This window comes from Lissotriton vulgaris, chromosome 1_1, assembly GCF_964263255.1.
Source record: "Lissotriton vulgaris chromosome 1_1, aLisVul1.2, whole genome shotgun sequence".
NCBI classification, from domain to species: domain Eukaryota; kingdom Metazoa; phylum Chordata; class Amphibia; order Caudata; family Salamandridae; genus Lissotriton; species Lissotriton vulgaris.
This window is the reverse complement of record NC_141685.1, coordinates 158,083,951-158,104,579: the sequence shown is the minus strand read 5'-3', so window position 1 is coordinate 158,104,579 and position 20,629 is coordinate 158,083,951. Positions and strand designations below refer to the sequence as shown.

Here is a 20,629-nt window from a genome sequence, read left to right as displayed (position 1 = left end):
TCAGTGGAAAAGCATGAGCATATATTTTTGACCAGTTCATCAAAAACGCATTTCTTCACGATTCTGAGTGGGGAAGCCAACTTGCATAGAATGGGCATTTGCGGTTCAGGTTGGTCACGAATAAATCCAGATTGGGGTGTCCGCAAAGCTGAAAGCTGCAATCCAGCGTCGGCTGATGAAGTTCTTCCCACTAGTGGTTTGACGAGACCGACCTGCTCAGGGAGTCCGCTAGAAGGTTGGATACCCCCGGAACATGGACTGCTGTGATCTGATGTTGAATCGCCCAATCCCAAATTTGCTCAGCTTTTAGGGATAGCAAAGTGTATCTCGTGCCCCCTTGTTTGGTCACATAATGCATGCTTGAGAGCCAGGTCTTGAGTTGTTTCCTGAAGGTGAGATGGTCCTGGGTCAGCCGTAGGTGGGTGGGGAGGCAGTTCCATGTCTTGGCCGCCAGGTAGGAGAAGGATCTTCCTCCGGCGGTGGGTTTGCGAATGCATGGGACGGTGGCAAGGGCGAGGCTGGCGGATCGGAGCTGGCGGGTGGGTGTGTAGAATGTGAGGCATCTGTTGAGGTATTTGGGGCCCATGTCGTGGAGAGCCTTGTGTGCATGGGTGAGGAGTCTGAACATGATCCTATTGTTGACGGGGAGCCAGTGCAGGTCTTTCAGATGAGGAGAGATGTGGCTGTGACGGGGGATGTCCAAGATGAGTCCTGCAGGTGCGTTCTGTATGCGCTGGAGTCTTTTCTGGAGTTTGGCTGTGGTTCCAGCGTAGAGGGTGTTCCCATAGTCTAGTCGGCTGGTGACGAGGGCCTGGGTGACCGCCTTCCTGGTTTTGGTGGGGAGCCACCGGAAGATTTTTCGAAGCATGCGCAGGGTGTTGAAACAGGATGACAAGACGGCGTTGACTTGCTTGGTCATCTTGAGGGTGGAGTCCAAGAAGAAGCCCAGGTTGCGTGCATGGTCCGTTGGCTGGGGGGCGGTGCCTAGGGCAGGGGGCCACCAGGAATCGTCCCAGGCAGAGGGGGATGGTCCCAGGATGAGGACTTCCGTCTTGTCTGAGTTCAGTTTCAGACGGCTGAGCTTCATCCATTCCGCGACGTCTTTCATTCCTTGCTGGAGGCTGGCTCTTGCGGTGGTGGGGTCGTTGGTGAGGGAGAGGATCAGCTGGGTGTTGTCAGCGTAGGAGATGATGATTAGGTTGTGTTGGTGTGCGATGGCTGCGAGGGGGCTCATGTAGACGTTGAAGAGGGTTGGGCTGAGTGAGGATCCTTGCGGTACGCCGCAGATGACTTCTGTGGCCGCGGATCGGAGCGGGGGGAGGCGGACTCTCTGGGTTCTTCCGATGAGGAACGAGATGATCCAATCCAAGGCCTTTCCTTGGATTCCGATGTTGCTGGGGCGCTGTATTAGGGTGCAGTGGCACACGGTGTCGAAGGCTGCTGAGAGGTCCAGGAGGATGAAGGCAACTGTTTCACCGTTGTAGAGCAAAGACCTGATGTCGTCAGTAGCTGCGATGAGGGCGGTCTCGGTGCTGTGGTTTGCTCGGAAACCGGACTGTGAGGGGTCGAGGGATCCGTTTGTCTCGAGGAAGGCAGAGAGTTGTTTGTTGATGGTCTTCTCAATGACTTTGGCCGGAAACGGGAGGAGCGAGATGGGGCGGAAGTTCTTGAGGTCCGTGGGGTCCATGGTGGGTTTCTTCAGGAGGGCGCTGAGCTCGGCATGTTTTCAGCTCTCCGGGAAGGTGGTGGATGCGAAGGAGCTGTTGATGATGTCCCGGAGTTGGGGTGCGATGATGGAGTCGGCATTGTTGAAGATGTGGTGTGGCCAGGGGTCGTTTGGGGAGCCGGAGTGGATGGTGTTAATCGTTCGGGTGGTGTCTTCGGTGCTTTCCGAGGTCCAGGTGCGTAGGGTGGTGGTGGCGGGGGGCGATAGTTCGGTGGTAGGGTGCATGGTCTGTGCGCCGAAGCTGTTGTGTCGGCGATCTTGCGGTGAAGAACGAGGCGAGTGAGTCGCAGAGGTCTTGCGATGGTTTGATGTCGTTGTTGCAGGTGCTGGGGTTACAGGTGCTGGGGTTGGAGAGCTCTTTAACGATGCTGAAGAGTTCCTTGCTGTAATAGGTGTTGTTGTCCAGTTGTTCTTTGAATGTTGTCCTTTTGGTGGTGCGGATCAGCTGGTGGTGTTTGCGGTTGGCGTTTTTGAGGGCTGTTTTCTGTTCTCTGGTTGTGGCGCCAGCTTTCTCGAGGGTGCGGCAGGTGTTCTTGGAGTTTTTGAGGTCGTTGGCAAACCATGAGGCTTTCTTGCTGCCGGGTCTGCTGGGAGGGTTCTTCAGTGGTGAGAGTTCATTGGCGCAGTTGGTAAGCCACTGTGTGAGGTTGCGGGCTGCTTCGTTGGGGTCCGTCGTGTTGGTGGGAGGGTTCTGGCTGAGGGAGGTGGTGAGCTGGTCGGTGGTGATCTTGCGACAGCTTCTGCGAGGAACCTGTTGCGGGTGGTGGTGGGTCGTGGTTCTCCTGAAGTTGAAATGCACGCAGCTGTGATCTGTCCAGTGTAGTCCGGTGGAGTGGCTGAAGGAGATGTGCTTGCTGGAGTCCGAGGTTGGCGAGGTTGTCCAGCAGGGCGGCGGTGTTGCTGTCATTGTTGTTCTCCAGGTGGCAGTTGAGGTCCCCTAGGAGAATGTAGTCTGAGGAGGTTAGGACGTGCGGGCTGACGAAGTCTGCGATGGCTTCGCTGAATTGTGTGCGTGGTCCCGTGGGTCCGTAGATGAGAGTGCCCCTGAGGGTGGTCTTGGGGTCGGTGTGTATCTGGAAGTGAAGGTGCTCGGTGGCGGTGAGGGTGTCGTCGGAGTTGGTCGTGATTTGGATGGTGTTTCTGTGGACGATGGCGATGCCTCCTCCGGTTTGGTTGACGCGGTCCCTCCGGGTGATCTTGTAGCCATCCGGGATGGCGATGTTGGGGGCTGAGAAGGCGTTCATCCAGGTTTCTGTGAGGAAGGTGACGTCTGGTGATGTATCCAGGAGGTTCCAGAGTTCGATTGCGTGCCTGTGGACGGAGCGGGTGTTGAGCAGGATGCACTTGAGGTGATTGTTGCTGGTAGCTGACTTGGCGGGTGTGGTGCAGGTTTGGAGGCAGGTGAATTTGCAGGCTTGGCAGGTGAAGGGTCCGTGGGTGCGTTTCGGGATGGCTCGGTAGCAGGCGGGGTTCCGGCCGGCGTTGAGTGCGTGGATGGTGGCGGCGTAAGTCCGTCGGGTGGGCAGGCATCGTTGAGGGCCAGGGGTCCTGGCGCTGGTCGCGGTCCAGATGCAGACGGGCTTGCCTTTGGAGCGCCTTCGGGGCGCCCGCTGCGCTCTGCCGCCGTGTGGCCTCCATATGAGATGAAGTGGGAGGGAGGAGGAGTTGGGAGGCGGAAGCGGGGTGGCCAATGGGCAGGGGGTACAAAAGAAAAAGGGGAGGCGGTGCGAGGGAGCAGCGGCGGGAAGCAGGGAGCGGGGGGCACACAGACATGGATACAACAGCAACTACGAAAAATACTGAAAAATGCAGAAGTCCAGAAAAAAAAGCACAATTCACAAGTCACAAGGATGGGCAGCAGCAGGGAGAAGGTAGCAGCAGGGGGACACCGAGGTCAGGGGCGAACCTGCGGCGCCGGGGGCAGAGACGCGGTCACAGCGGAGGAGCCGTGCGGCGTGGGGGGTGGCCTGGGGTCAGGTCACACTCACCTGCGCCATGCGGCCTCCATATGAGGCCAAGTGAGAGGGAGGAGCAGCTGGGAGGCGGGAGCGGGGCGGCCAATGGGCAGGGGATACAAAAGAAAAGGGGCGGGCCGCGGGGGAGCTGCGGCGGGAAGGGGGGAGCGGGGGGCACAGACTGAGGGCTGGGATACAACAGCAACTACGAAAAATGCAGGAGTCCAGAAAAAAAAGCACAATTCACAAGTCACAAGTGAGGGCAGCAGCAGAAAGAAGGAGAAGGCAGCAGCAGGGGGACACCGAGGTCAGGGGCGAACCTGCGACACCGGGGGCAGAGATGCAGTCACAGCGGAGGAGCCGAGCGGCGTGGGGGGTGGCCTGGGGTCAGGTTGTTGTGTTGTCCATTCAGATCAACACTGAAGCTCCTTGAATGAGGGTGCAAAAGGATTCAGAGCCGGGAATATTGCCAGTAACTCCAAAAGGTTTATGTGCCAAGTTCATAGGTGGTTGTCCCATTTCCCCTTGACTGTGAGGGCTTGAAGATGACTTTCCCACCATTCGAGGGAGGCATCTGTCGTGAGGATGGAACTTGGAGTGTCCACTACAAACGAACTGCAAAGATGTTTGGTATGCGAGTCCACCATAGCAATGCTCTTCATATCTGAGAAGTGATGTTGATGACATTGTCGAAGGACCCTGAAACTTGTTGCAATTGGTTGTCGAGTTCTCCAGTCAGGGTCCTATTTTGAGGCGACAGTTGGGAATTAGGGGAATATCGGAAGACAGCATCCCCAGAAGCGATTTGAACTGTCGAACAGAAACATACTTTTATGTGCACAGGAGAGTTGCCAGTTTGGAAATCTGCTGTTGTCTTTCATTGGAGACAAAAGCCCTTGTTTGCTGTGTGTCTATGATAGCCCCCAAGAAGGTCCTCACTTGAGAGGGGGTGAACTGAGACTTCTCCAGAGTGATGGAAAGACACAGAGACAGGCATGATTGAGTGTGTCTGTTTGCGACTGCGAACGACTAGGCCTTTATAAGGCAGTTGTCGAGGTAGCAAAATATTTGGACACAAGTTGACCAAGATGTGCTGCAGCCGGCACCAAGACTTTGGTGAACATTCGGGTGCAGAGCGAAGGCCAGATGGAAGGACTTGGAATTGGAAATCTCTGCCAGTCACTCTGAAGCGCAGGAATTTTCTCTGTCTGGGTAAGATAGGGACATGAAAATAGGCATCTTGAAGGTCCAGTGTTGGCTTGTAATCCCCTTGAGACAATAATTGAAGCCCTTTTAGGAGAGACAACATCCGGAAAGTTTGCTTCTTGAGGAACTTTTTGAGGGAACGAAGGTCCAGAATGGAATCTTGAATAGAAGCCTGCATCCCTTTGAAGATTCGGTACACGTTGATCGCTCCTTTCCTTAACATGAGATTGATTTGGCATAAAAGTTCCTTCAGATGGGCAGGAGGAGGACCTCTGGGGGGAGAATTTGGAGGGAATTTCACAAATTCCAGAGTGTGGCCTCTGGACACCATGTCCAAAACCCATCGATCTGTAGTTATTGCGGACCAATTGGCAAAGAAATGGGAGATCCGCCCTCCATCTTTGGTCAGAGTGATGGGAAGAGCGGTAGACAGATGGCAGTTGTCACTGCTTTTTTGAGGAATCTCTACTTCAGTAGGAGGATTTTCCTCTGTACTGCTTGTAAGAGGCAGCCTGCGGCTGTCGTAACGACTGCTGTTGCAGGGAGGGGGAGTAACGCGGTTGGCCCTGATAGGGATGGTACTGCTGCTATTGGTTGCAACCTCCCCGAAAGGAAGGGGGAGGAGCCACGACCCCTCGCACCCCCAAAGGGCTGCATTTTAAACTGTACAGTAGACACTACACACGGACCCGAGAGGCCTGGAATTTAGACTTTGACATTCCAATGGAAGATCAAGACTGGCAGCGGTCCTGTGAACTAACATGCATGGTTTCTAGTAATGCCCATTTTCGACTGATACATTATAATTTTCTGCGAGGAACCTACTTAACGCCACAAGACCTTTATCGAATGGTCGTGTCTTGCCCAGATATATGCCTGCGCTGCAATACTGTGGGGGCTGATTTCTTACATTAACCATGGCCCTGCGATGCAATGCACTCCTTCTGGCAACTAGCTGTCGATGAAATGGAGCATGCCACACAACTAAGTATTGAGCGGACAACCAAATGCTGTTTATTAGGCCTCTTTAGATGCAAGAAGGGTGCAAGATAACCTATAAATTTGGTCAGTCGCCTATGGTACTGGCATGACGTAGAATTGTAATCCCATGGCTGTCCCAGCATGCCCCAACGATTGCGCTCTGGCATAGAGATGCGCTCGACTGGGCCCTAGCTGAGGAGACACATATGCGCCTTAGCAGAAAGAATGACATATTTGAGGATACACTAAACACTTGCCGTGCTCATACAGATAACTCCTAGCTCCTGCTTCCCGAGTGACAACAGACACAGACTCTGGCTCTGAAACCTATGAGGCAGAACACTACGACACTGGGGACGAATATGAGAAGTATAAGGTACATTCCCAATTAGGGGAATGGGACACTTATTGATTACCTGGAGAATGGGAAAGCAGATTAGTGCATGTGTAATTATTGATTGCTTCTTGATTAACCTACTTACGTAGAGCATATTGGTATGATATGTCTATGTATACTCTGACTGCCAGGTTGTATGTTGACAAAATTAAAATAAAGTTCTAAAAAACAAAAAAAAACAAAGCCATTACATTGTGGGTGGTAGAGGGTAGTGAACCGGTAATTCACTCCACACTCCTTCGACATGTGTTTCAAGTAGCCAGACATGAAGTTGGTACCTCAGTATGACACCACCTCCTTAGGGAAGCCCACCCTGGTAAAGATGCTAATGACGGCCCTCGCCACTGCAGGGGCAGTGGTAGTCCAGAGGGGAATAGCCTCGGAATACCTGGAGGCATGATCTACTACCAGCAGAACTGTTCCCTGATGCTGTAGGGGGTTCAAGGGGACCAACAATGTCAATCATTGCCCTTTCAAAGGGAACGCCAACAACTGGAAGCGGGATTAAGGGGGCCTTTGGGTGCCCACCTGTCGTGCCATTGGCTTGACAGATGGGACAGGAGTTACAAATCTCCTTCACCTTCTGGTGCATCCCTGGCCTTTAGTTCTGGTCTGGTCAAGGTGTCCAGCTAGGGGGAAGCCATAACCGGGTCCTCTAGGAAAGATACAAACAAGTTTGCCCCACTGAAGGGAAGATGGCTTAACAAGAGCTTCTGAGAGTTACTTAAACTCATTTCCTTTTTGCAGTCATTCATTGGTAACGTGCAAGCTTAATGCACTACCAATAAAAGATTGCAAAATATAACATTAGTAGTTTGTTCCCCAAATAAGACGAATCAGTATTTGTTTTTACCCGCGGCCCGCCTAGCACCCTGCGCAGCTGCAGCAGTTAATCATCACCACAGGACAGAAGCAATGAGCGTGTCAAGAAGCAGGCCTCCTCCGTCGCTGATTAATTTAAACTAAGACGGCTCTCCCGGATTCCAGGTAAGTAATTAATGCCTTTGACCAGCGTTATATTTGTGTACAATTGAAGCTTTGAAATGTACGATCATGTTAAATAATAGTGTGGGGCCCATGGCTGCAGCTCTTCTTGTACTGCTGCTGGCTTGTAACTTTTGCAGAGAAATCTTTTTATTAAGTTAAAAGCCAGCAGCAGTGGTGGAAGAACTGCTGCCGTGGGCCTCAGTTGATACGATAAAGCGCGATTTTGCATAAGGAGCGATTTGAATGCTTGAATGCAATGTGTGGTGCAAGCTGCAGTGGCCTCCCATCGGGAGCCCCGGCACTTATTTTTTTTTTACAAATTAAGCCCTGCTGCTACCTCTTTGTTGCCAGCAACTCCTTCCAAATCAAAAGACACCCTCGCATGCGGGATGGATTTTTGTCACATTTTCAGCATTGATGACTGGAAAGGTCCTTCCAGGCAGATACTGTTCTAAGGAAACTATCTGCTCAGTCACCAGGGTGGTGCTGGCACCAGTGTCTCTCAAGGCCTCCACCCTAACCCCATGTGCATGTTAGTGGGCCAGGCAGCTAAGGTGGCTAAGGCCACTTCCCCTACTCGAGTCGCCTCAGTGAGCTCATTGGCCTGGCAATTGCTCTCTCAGATCCCATCTGGAGATTGGCAGCTGCAGGTACTGCAGGTGGACCAGAGGTATATTTCTTGTTTTTACCGCCAGAGTCTCAAGCTCAGTGCCCAAGTGACCTACAGCCATGGCACCAAGCCCATCTTAGGATCCAAGTTCTTACCCTGGTACCCACCCTTTGGCTGTCAAGAGTCTCTGGGCCCACTCTCTTGAACAGGTTTTTGGGGGCCTGAAGTAGAATCTTTCTTTTTCGGGTTACCCCATTTCCCTAGGGTCGTTTTCTGGTCTCTTTCTTTTGGTCTCGAACACCAGCAGGAGTCTTGGTCACCCTTGTTTTGACCTAGTGGTCTGCCTTCATCCCCAACTCTTGAGGAGAAAGTGGATCAAGGTCTACCAGGAATTGATGTAGCTTCCCTTGGTAACAATTACTTAAAAGATGCTCCTTCATTATCAAATGTATAAGTCCTTCAAAGTCATGCACATTCTTACCTACTAACCAACCTCCTAGTGATTTCAGTGAATAGTCTACAAAATCTACTCAGGCCTGGCTTTGGGTTTTTCGACATTCCCTGAAACTGGTGCTATACTCCGTACTGAATCCAAAGCCCTCACTTAGGGTACCCTTCATGAGGTCATAGGATTCAGCCTCTTTCTCACCGAGAGTCAGGAGTCTATCCCTGCACTATTCTGAGAACATTTCCCACAGGATAGCACTCCACGGCTTCCTGTGGACCTGCCTGCTACAAAAGGCCCGCTCAAAAGCAATGAACCACTTGGTGATATCATCTCCCTCAAATAATGTTGGGCCAATCCCTTTGGGGTTTTTAGGGTCAAAGGAATCTACTTTCTCCTTATTTATGATTGTGATGCCACCAAAGATGGGTCCTAGGCCAAACTCCTTTCTCTCTCTTCTGTAGCTAGGAGTCGGGCTTCTAGAGCTGCCCTCCTGGCTAGTCTTAGCAGAGCAAGCTCTTCGTCTGAAGAGGCTTCTTTGTCTTGGGGTGTCACACGGTCACTCCTATTGTCAGTATTTGGACTTGTAAGATCAGAGTCATCCTCTGATGCTCTTTGTCATATTCCGCCAAAAGATCCTGGAGCTTTACTTTGGAAGGGTTTGACCCAGTCCTGAGCCTATAGGTTTTACCCAAGCCTCTGAGCTATTTTATATTTAAAGACATAAGGTGTGAGGTCGATTTCCTTCACCTGTATCAGCTCTTCCGGGAGACTACTTCTGGCACTCATTGTCTTTACAAAGATGGGAACCTTTTGGGAGAGGAAAAATCCCTAATATTGGTTTCCTAACTACAGCAAGAGTTCGACTTTTGAAACAGCTGTACTCAAGGGGACCGAACCAGGGCACTGACATATTTCAAAATTTGGAAAAATAGTCAATTTGCAAAACTACAATTTAACGAAAGGCAATTTCTGGATTGAATCTTGTTGTCACTTATTGTCAGAGTGGTCCAGCAAACGCAAAGTCGTGTACCCTCCCACTGCGCCTCCAGTGTAGGAAGCTAACTCTCTATATACTATACCAAAAAGAGGTAGAGTGTGTCGTGTACCCTCCCGCTGCGCCCCCAGTGTAGGAAGCTGGCTCTCTATATACTATACCAAAAAGAGGTAGAGTGTGTCGTGTACCCTCCCGCTGCGCCACCAGTGTAGGAAGCTGGCTCTCTATAAACTATACCAAAAAGAGGTAGAGTGTGTCTTGTACCCCACCGCTGCGCCACCAGTGTAGGAAGCTGGCTCTCTATATACTATATCAAAAAGAGGTAGAGTGTGCCGTGTACCCTCCCACTGCGCCACAAGTGTAGGAAGCTGGCTCTCTATATACTGTACCAAAAAGAGGTAGAGTGTGTCGTGTACCCTCCCGCTGCGCCTCCAGTGTAGGAAGCTAACTCTCTATATACTATACCAAAAAGAGGTAGAGTGTGTCGTGTACCCTCCCGCTGCGCCCCCAGTGTAGGAAGCTGGCTCTCTATATACTATACCAAAAAGAGGTAGAGTGTGTCGTGTACCCTCCCGCTGCGCCACCAGTGTAGGAAGCTGGCTCTCTATAAACTATACCAAAAAGAGGTAGAGTGTGTCTTGTACCCCACCGCTGCGCCACCAGTGTAGGAAGCTGGCTCTCTATATACTATATCAAAAAGAGGTAGAGTGTGCCGTGTACCCTCCCACTGCGCCACAAGTGTAGGAAGCTGGCTCTCTATATACTGTACCAAAAAGAGGTAGAGTGTGTCGTGTACCCTACCGCTGCACCATCAGTGTAGGAAGCTGGCTCTCTATATACCATACCAAAAAGAGGTAGAGTGTGTCGTGTACCCTACCGCTGCGCCACCAGTGTAGGAAGCTGGCTCTCTATATACTATACCAAAAAGAGGTAGAGTGTGTCGTGTACCCTACCGCTGCGCCACCAATGTAGGAAGCTGGCTCTCTATATACTATACTAAAAAGAGGTAGAGTGTGTTGTGTATCCTACCGCTGCGCCACCAGTGTAGGAAGCTGGCTCTCTATAAACTATACCAAAAAGAGGCAGAGTGTGCCGTGTACCCTCCCGCTGCGCCACCAGTGTAGGAAGCTGGCTCTCTATATACTATACCAAAAAGAGGTAGAGTGTGTCGTGTACCCTACTGCTGCGCCACCAGTGTAGGAAGCTGGCTCTCTATATACTATACCAAAAAGAGGCAGAGTGTGTCGTGTACCCTCCCGCTGCGCCACCAATGTAGGAAGCTGGCTCTCTATATACTATACCAAAAAGAGGTAGAGTGTGTCGTGTACCCTACTGCTGCGCCACCAGTGTAGGAAGCTGGCTCTCTATATACTATACCAAAAAGAGGCAGAGTGTGTCGTGTACCCTCCCGCTGCGCCACCTGTGTAGGAAGCTGGCTCTCTATATACTATACCAAAAAGAGGTACAGTGTGTTGTGTACCCTCCGCTGCGCCACCAGTGTAGGAAGCTGGCTCTCTATATACTATACCAAAAAGAGGTAGAGTGCGTCGTGTACCCTACTGCTGCGCCACCAGTGTAGGAAGCGGGCTCTCTATATACTGTACCAAAAAGAGGTAGAGTGTGTTGTGTACCCTCCCGCTGCGCCACCAGTGTAGGAAGCTGGCTCTCTATATACTATACCAAAAAGAGGCAGAGTGTGCCGTGTACCCTCCCGCTGCGCCACCAGTGTAGGAAGCTGGCTCTCTATATACTATACCAAAAAGAGGTAGAGTGTGTCGTGTACCCTACCGCTGCGCCACCAGTGTAGGAAGCTGGCTCTCTATATACTATACCAAAAAGAGGTAGAGTGTGCCGTGTACCCTCCCGCTGCGCCCCCAGTGTAGGAAGCTGGCTCTCTATCTACTATACCAAAAAGAGGTAGAGTGTGTCGTGTACCCCACCGCTGCGCCACCAGTGTAGGAAGCTGGCTCTCTATATACTATACCAAAAAGAGGTAGAGTGTGTCATGTACCCTACCGCTGCGCCACCAGTGTAGGAAGCTGGCTCTCTATATACCATACCAAAAAGAGGTAGAGTGTGTTGTGTACCCTCCCGCTGCGCCACCAGTGTAGGAAGCTGGCTCTCTATATACTATACCAAAAAGAGGTAGAGTGTGTTGTGTACCCTACCGCTGCGCCACCAGTGTAGGAAGCTGGCTCTCTATATACTATACCAAAAAGAGGTAGAGTGTGTCGTGTACCCTCCCGCTGCGCCACCAGTGTAGGAAGCTGGCTCTCTATATACTATACCAAAAAGAGGTAGAGTGTGTCGTGTACCCTACTGCTGCGCCACCAGTGTAGGAAGCTGGCTCTCTATATACTGTACCAAAAAGAGGTAGAGTGTGTTGTGTACCCTCCCGCTGCGCCACCAGTGTAGGAAGCTGGCTCTCTATATACTATACCAAAAAGAGGCAGAGTGTGCCGTGTACCCTCCAGCTGCGCCAGCAGTGTAGGAAGCTGGCTCTCTATATACTATACCAAAAAGAGGTAGAGTGTGTCGTGTACCCTACTGCTGCGCCACCAGTGTAGGAAGCTGGCTCTCTATATACTATACCAAAAAGAGGCAGAGTGTGTCGTGTACCCTCCCGCTGCGCCACCAGTGTAGGAAGCTGGCTCTCTATATACTATACCAAAAAGAGGTAGAGTGTGCCGTGTACCCTCCCGCTGCGCCCCCAGTGTAGGAAGCTGGCTCTCTATCTACTATACCAAAAAGAGGTAGAGTGTGCAGAGAGTCCAGTGGATCCCCAAAGGCTTTACAGAGGCTAAAGTAGATAATACTAATGCTCTCTTTTATAGTAGTGTGAAAGAGCAGTTAGGCTTATCCAAGGGTAGTCGTAAGCATTTGTTGTACACACAGTAGCAATAAATGAGACACACACGCAATGATTAAATCTGAGACCAATTCATAAAAATGACACTTGGTTGGATTTATTTTGCAGAACCACAGAACGTTGTCTTAGATAAATATTTTTCGCAATAGAAATACATTTTCAATATAAAAAGTGGACACACTGCAATTTTCAGACTTTGCAATGTTAAGCAATGGGAGGAAAAAACATTAAACATACTTATATGCAACATTGACTTACAAGACCAGTCTTCGGAAGTTAAGGTCAGTACAGGGCAAGGTTCAGTTCAGCACCAAGAGTGCACCACAAGCGACAAAGGGGTGGGCGGGTACATGGTGCAAGTTCAAGGTCAGTCACTGAATACAAATTAAAGGGGACTGGGGCAATCGGACAGAGGCTGCTTACAGCTAAGAAGCAGCTGCTTGGAGGAACAGTCTCCATGGCTGAGGCTAACATTGAGCAGGGGCCAAGGCAGCACCAACACTACAACACTAGCGGCACAAGGGCGGCTGGATGCACGGTGCCAACACAGCATCGGGTGCCCAAGGAATAGCAATGGAGGCAGGCCAAATCTGAAAAGGGCTGCAGGCTCCAGCAGGAGGCCGATCGAAAGAAACCAACAGCCATTGAGGTAAGTTATGATGCTCAGGGTCGTAGGGACACCTTTTGTCCTCTTCACCAAGGCCCAGGATGGATGGGTGAAGGGGTGCCTTTTGGTGTCAGAAATGGCTAACCAGTGCACGTTGCGGTTGAGAGGTCTTCTTGCAGAAGCTGCAGGCAACTTCTAGGAGTCCAGGAGAGGTCAGCTCATGGTGGAGTTGGGTTCTTGAGAGCAGGGCAACCTTGCTGAACCGGTGGGCCACTTGGACTCGGGCTGGTGGCATCAGGTGCAGAGGTAAAACCGGGGGCAGGCTGCGCAGTTCTTCAGGTCACAGAGTCTTTACTTTGAAGAGGGTTGCTTTGTGAATAGGTCTTCTTTTCTCTGGAGACCTTGGTCTTTATCAAAGTCAGGCAGTCCTCTCAAGGTTCTTTAGGTCGCTGGGCTGCAAGACGAGTTGACTTTTGGTTCAGGATCATCCAGGGATGCAGACAGGCCAGTAGGGATGGGACCATGTCCGGCTTTCGAGCTGGGTACTCGACAGAATCAGCGCTGCTTCTTGCCACAGAATCCATCAGGCAATTTGTGGATGCAGGTCAAACGGCGGCCTTGATCCTGTTGGATCTAAGTGCTGCCTTTACACTGTAGCCCATCACACGTTGGTACAATGTCTGAGGAAGGGTGGGGTGTCTGGCAATGCCCTGAATGGCTAAATTCTTTCCTGTCGGGTCGCTGCTTCCAGGTGAGACAGGGTGAACACTACTCTAGGGTCATCAAGCTGAATCAGGGAGTGCTGCAGCCTGACCCTGAGCCCGACCGTTTAATCTCTATGTAGCTCCCGTTGCGGATATTGCTGAGGGGTTCGGGATCAGGGTCGTATCCTATGCCTATGAAACGCAGCTGGTGGTCTCCCTGACCCAGGCACCGGAATCGGCTGCCTCCAACTTCATGGCATGCATGCAAGAATTGGCTGCATGGATGACTAAGAACTGCCTGAAGTTGAATGGCAACAAGACAGAGGTGCCTGTGGTGGATAAGGCCCAGACTGTGTGGTCATAGGCATGGTGGCCACAGGACTTTGGGGGGGGGGACACCTACGCCCTGTGTGCAGGCAAAGAACTTGGGAGTTTGGTTAGATCCCAGTCTTTCCTTCGACTATCAAATCAGACGGGTGGCAGGCACCTGTTTTGGGATCCTGAAGGTCCTGCGTAAAACCTTGGACCTACTCCCTGTGGCGGCTAGGAAGACCCTGGTTCATGCCCTGGTGACGTCGCGCCTGGACTATGGTAACATCCTTTATCTAGGCGCGACAACTAAGTGTATGCTCCATCTGCAGGGAGTGCAGAATGCGGCAGCCTGCCTTATTTTGAGGCGTCCAAGAAGGGCATCGGCTAGGGAAACCCTGGCCGCGTTACACTGGCTCCCAGTCTTTCCTTCGACTATCAAATCAGACGGGTGGCAGGCACCTGTTTTGGGATCCTGAAGGTCCTGCGTAAAACCTTGGACCTACTCCCTGTGGCAGCTAGGAAGACCCTGGTTCATGCCCTGGTGACGTCGCGCCTGGACTATGGTAACATCCTTTATCTAGGCGCGACAACTAAGTGTATGCTCCATCTGCAGGGAGTTCAGAATGCGGCAGCCTGCCTTATTTTGAGGCGTCCAAGAAGGGCATCGACTAGGGAAACCCTGGACGCGTTACACTGGCTCCCGATTAAAGAAAGAGTCACTTTCAAGGCACTTTGTGTCTGTCATCGGATCCTGCAGCGAAGGGCCCCTCCGTATCTGTCGGATCTCCTGACCCCCTATATCCCCACACGTCAGCTGAGGTCAGGTGGGGTAGGATTGGTGTGCGTACCCAACATTAAGAAAGCCAGGATGGCAGGTCGGTCCTTCCGCCTATTGGCGGCCAAGCAATGGAATGCTCTCCCGATGGAGCTCTGGGTGGAGGCCCAGGAGAGATGCTTCAGGAAAAAACTAAAAAAGTTTCTCTTTCCCCAAGTTTAGTAGGGTGAGGGTAGTGGGCATCTGATTACTGGCTAACGCTACCGCAGCCCGGGGACACACTGGCATAAGTGTAACCATTGCGCTTTATAAGTGGACCTATTATTATTATTATAGTTCTCTACAGAGCCTCACCAGCAGAGAAGGCTGCTGTGCCCGGCTCTTCTTAGGTCGCCAGGAACTGAAATTCAGGGTCTGAGGATGGCACCTAAAATCTTGATTTAAGGGTGTTACAAGGGAGTAAAAGGTAGTGGCCAATGGGCCACTTTCCCGGGGTATCTACACCCTTTTATCATGCCCACCTCCTGTGGGAAGGGGACATAGTCCTAGCCCTGATTGGATAAGTCCCACCATCTTCAAGATGGTGGGCACTACAAAGTGTACTTCACCTCGCCTCCAGCACCTGCGGGGTGGAGTTGGCAGAGGGGACGGTGGGCACACCTCCTGTTGTATCTAAGGTTTTCCACCTGTCCTCGGCCAAAAAGGCGGTGAGGACAGGAAGATTGCTTGCTCCGTCTAACAGGAGAGTCTGGGGTCGCATTACAAAGGCGGCAGGCCTTTGAAAATCCCTGCCACAGATGACTCTTCCTGACCAGGGGAGGAGTGAACACCTCCAGCCAGGAAGGCATTGTTATCGACCTCAGAGTGCACAGGCATTCTCCCCATGAGGACACAACACACTCTGGTGGTAGAAGGCTGGCTCAGGTCAGTCGATGATCACACTAGGATTGGTAGATCTTGGGGGACCCCTCTAAGGGGCACTCTGTGTGCAATTATTAATAAATCGGACACTGCAATCGGCACAGGTTTATTATGCTGAGATGTTTGGTACCAAATATCCCATATTTCAGTGAAACCTTCATGGAGCTGTGGAACTCGTAATGACAAGTGTGCAGCCAATGTACTTACTATAGAGCTTCCCTGGTCACTTGCAATATCCCAGAATCGACAATGATATTGCTGGGGCATAGCTGCTCAAGCAGATATGCCCTCACAGGAGATATCCCTAAAGCAGCGTGCACTATAAGGCCTGCTAGAGGGGTGTCTTACCTATATCTCAGACAGTCCCTATGGGCATCTCATACAGGGATGTGTGCCATGTCGTCTCTTCAGTTTTGTCTGCACCAAGACACACAGCTGCAGTGGCAGTATGTATGTATGTATGTATGTATGTATGTATGTATGTATGTATGTATGTATGTATCTGCCTGGTGAGGGGTCCCTTAGGGTGGCATAATTTGTGCTGCAGCCTTTAGAGACCCTCTTAAACAAGGCCCTTGGTACCAGAGGTATCTTTTACTAGGGACTTATATGTGAGCTAATGCAGTGCCAACCGTGGAAACGACTGGTACACTTAAGGGAAGGAGATCGGGCTCAGGGGACCTGGTTGGCAGGGACCCTGTGCCCTTCCAGTAAATACTATATCATTTTCCAGGTAAAAAGTGAAGGCTAAACATGTCCAAAACAGGCCCTTTCCTACATTGAGACATTTTTCCTAGGACAGCGGAAACTCTACAGCAGGTCTTGCTCACAGTCCTTATACTGTGACTGCCACTACTGAACATTAATCTTGAATTGTTAAAGCAGGGCCAGGATCTGGACAGGAGCCAATGAACAGGAGGGCAACTCACCAGATAATAGAAGGCTTCACACTCACTCAGAGAGAACAATGCCATCCCATGTATTGCATGACAAAGAGGCCACAACCCTCAGTGAAACACTCACCTCTCAGATGTGATTCGTTAATAAGAATAAAATGAAAATAACGGGTCCCTGGGGACCCCGCAGATACACCGTTCCTACCAGTACTATAAACGCCTGGGGTCCCGCAGGTAAACCTAACAGTGCTACAAAGGGGCCCTACAGGTAAACCTTTCCTAACCCAGTGCTACAAATGCTATGTGCTCAGTGCAGCAGGACTGGGTGCTCTAGGGCAGCAATTAAGTTGCTTGGCATTTTTCTACCCTTAGCAAAGCAACGTGATATAGGCAGTAGATCAGGAGGATTCTCCTCGATCAGAAGTAGCTCTCACTATTGAAAAGGTGGAGACCCTGGTATAACACAAACGCAGACTTGCGGTTAGGCTCTACCAGGACATGTAGTAAACTATTAATTTATATATCTGTAGGATTAGATTGCATTGCAAGTTAATTCTTATGTCACTATTTTCCGCACACAACATACAACATAGATTCCTCACGAGCGCCCCCTGATGAAGGGAGAACACCCAAAATGAATTGGGCAGACTGAATTTAAATTTACTTGCGGAACAGTGGATTTTGAAACCGATTCTATGAGAATAAATATGCTTAAACTGGAATACAGGTGGATTTGCTTCCAAGGGAAGGAGACATTGATGAACTTTTACGATAACAAGCTGTGGAGCAGGAGACACAGACCAGATCTAGTCTGGGCTATATAAACAACTGTAGCCAAATACATCTCCCTTCTGGCACGCGATGAGTGGATTTCATAAATACTACAATAATGAATGAAAAATACACAGCATGCATAGACAAGGTTTGCTATGTAACATCTGGACTCCTGTAAACCTAAACAAACACCAGTAATCAGACACTAGGGACATCACCTGAAGCTCGTAAGATTTTCCTTTTGTTTGGTGTCTTGTTTTTGGTAGGTGGGTTTTTAGGATAAGCTATTTTTGGGTGCGTCTGGGGGTGGGGTGTGTCAGGTAGCCCCTGTGGTAGACGATGGGATAGAGGATAAGGAGTGCCATGCCATCCCTTTATATATTTCTCCCCTCCTATATTCACAGTCCCCTTTTACCAGTTGTCCGCTTTACTGTCATCAAGAAGTGGAGAGAGGGAAATCGGCAGGCGGCCCCTTTAAGCCGGAGTTAAGGATGGACATCAGAGGATACACACTTGAAGAAGGCGGGGGCGGCGAGCATGTCAGGCTGGTCAGTAGTTGGTACAGCTACACGCGGAACGGGAACGCGACGCGGAGAAACCAGGGGGGGAAGACCGGAAAGACAGAAAAGGACTAACAGCCTTACGAGAGAGAGAACCGGAGCCCAGGGGAGGTCACAGCTTGTCGGCGGGCAGAACACCTGAACCTGGCGGAGGAGGGAAAGCCGAAGCAGATGACCAGACCTCACTGAAGGACGCGGAGTCACCACGCCATGGCCCCGGAGGGACGTGGCTCTTCCAGGTGCGTGGGCGTCTACGGGGTTTTTGGAAAGGGGCTGAGTAAGAGAGGGACGGGAGGGGAGGCTGAGGGGTGAAAGGGACCCAGGGAAAAGGAAATAAGTGAGACGGAAACAAAGAGAAGAGCAGAAATCATTGGCTACTCTTTTTCTTTTGGTTGCTCCAACCTCTACACCCTCCCTTCACATTTATTCATAGCTATTATTTATCCCTCACATCCTCCCTTGACAAAACCATAAAGCAAAAACACTTACCTGAGTCTTTTCCTTCTGTCCGAGGGACGACGGCGGCTGAGGCACACCTAAGGGACTGAAGAGGAAGAGCCTGTGGGAAAGTAGAATATAACAGAGACAATCAATCATTGTGATTTCCTGTAATACTAATAAAAAGTGCATACGAAGAAATTATTCAATGCAGTGAGCTCCTTCTTGACTGACTCTTCTACAACGGGGAGCTACATACTTTTCCTTCAGGGAATGGGAGACAGAAACACAGAGACCAACAGACACACACACAGGGGAAAGCATAGTAGGAAAATGCTATATACAGTTTTTATATGCTTGCATATGTACATTGTTTTAGAAAGATGGTGGAACTATTTATTCTGTTCAATGTGCCTATTTTGCTAACTACTTTTATCTGCTTCTATTATCATTGCAGTTCGGACTGGACTGTTCCCATGAGGCACAGGGTCAAGACTGATTTGCATATGGCCACGTCTAAACTGGGGTGGCATGGTGAGCAAAATAATGATGGATTTAACCCAGATCTCTTGACTGTGGGCGAATGTTTTGATTTATTCTGCATTCCGTCCATCAATTGTGTGTCTTTTGCTCTATTATCATTGCAGCACATAAATTCTATACAAGAATTACGGCAAAAAGGTAGTGCTTCGGTCAGAAAGCGACCTTTTTAGGTCTCACCTGAGCCAGCGCATGCCCTGCACTGGCGAGACTTTAAGTAAGTGGGCTTCAGAAAATTCTACCACTGTGGCCTAGAGCTTGCGGTTACGCACTCGGGCGCGCGCTCACGAGCAGAGGAGCTATCTGGCTTTCCTCTCTACTCATGGGTCATCAGCTTTCAAAATACGAGAGCTTTCTTTCACATTTCTGAAGTTGATAGCTTCCTCTTCATTTGCCTATGTATCCCTACCTCTCTACCTCTACTCTACCTCTCTTCTACCCCTCTACCTCTCTTCTACCCCTCTACTTCTCTTCTACCGCTCTACCTCTCTTCTACCCCTCTACCTCTCTTCTATCCCGCTACCTCTCCTCTATCCCCCTACCTCTCTTCTACCCCTCTACCTCTACTCTACCTCTCTTCTACCCCTCTACCTCTCCTCTACCCCTCTACCTCTCTTCTACTCTTCTATCGCTCTACCTCTCTTTTAGCCCTCTACCTCTCCTCTACTCCTCAACCTCTCTTCTACCCTTCTACCTCTACCTCTCTTCTACCCCTCTAACCCTCTGCTACCCCTCTACACCTCTACTACCCCTCTACCCCTCTAATATCCCTCTTCTACCCCTCTACACCACTTGTACCTCTCTACTACCCCTCTACCCTACTACCCCTCTAACCTACTACCCCTCTATTACCCCTCTACTGGAGTTCTGGACTTTTTGGTTCCGTCCAGAGGTGTCAGGGTACAACACCCAAAGACCCCGGAGTCCCACCTGCCTTGGTGCACAAATGAACAGAAACACGGGCTTCTCGATGGTGGCGTCAAAGACCAAAGGTTTATTACTGCAGGGACACAGAAGTCACAGAATCTACACACGGGCAGAATCTAGGAGACTGTTCGATTTGTACAAAGTGGGTTGCTCCTTATATACTAAAAATTGTGCTCTAGGCAAATATTTCACATGTCGGTACATTCCCAAACCTTTTGTGTCTCTAAACAATAAATATTTGGCGTTACACAGGAACTGTCGATAATATCTGATACCAAACATCACGAAGAGGGGTTCCCACCAGTCCATCACAATCCCTTGTCAATATTGTATTCAAGAGCCGGACCGCCTCATCGTAAAGTTCGTTACCTCCCCCTAATAAAGGCCCAGAAGGAAAGGAGTAGAGCCAGGTGCAGGAGATAGAAAAGCGGGATAAGAGATGTTTGTGGGTTGTAAATGGGCAAGGCTACCGGCTTCGGCCGCCTAATCATGATCAGGTACAATGGACAGGAAAACCAGTTCAGGTGGGCTGGCCTCGGGCAGAGGAGACAGCCTTTGTCGAGTCATGCAGCTTCAGCGTGATCTGGTTTAAGGTGCACGTGTCATGTAAGAGGTGAATCTCCGGCTACGGCTACGTGTCCTTAATCAAAGTGAAGTGAATGAAATGATCAGAGGCTATTGCATATGTGAGGGCAAGGAACCACAAAAATGGCGGCCACGATCTAAGATGGATGCCGTGTGTATATCAGAAATGTGTCAATGGAAGGAGTGCTCTTGCTCGTAGCGTAGCGAAAACACTAGGATATACTAAATGGATCATTTGCGGTTCACTGATACCAATATTATGTATTTCCGACAAACTTAAAAACACGGGTTCAAGTCGTCACGGAACCGTCACGGAACCTCAGACCCTCCTTTTGCCCTTACATAGGCAATTACTCAATCTATGTCTGAATCTAGTTCTATGCTCATCAGGTCAGTGACATGCTGTTGTATCATCAT

At 50.4% G+C, this 20,629-nt stretch overlaps 1 protein-coding gene across 1 annotated transcript in view; it reads right to left on the bottom strand.

Annotated features, from left to right (window-relative positions):
- Positions 1-18,281, bottom strand: part of LOC147737941 (uncharacterized) — a 34,337-nt gene extending 16,056 nt beyond the window's left edge. The window contains exon 1 of the mRNA XM_086935623.1: positions 18,212-18,281. The gene's annotated coding sequence lies outside the window, so the exon portion shown is untranslated. The remainder of the gene's footprint in view (positions 1-18,211) is intronic.
- Positions 18,282-20,629: the final 2,348 nt, after the last annotated feature.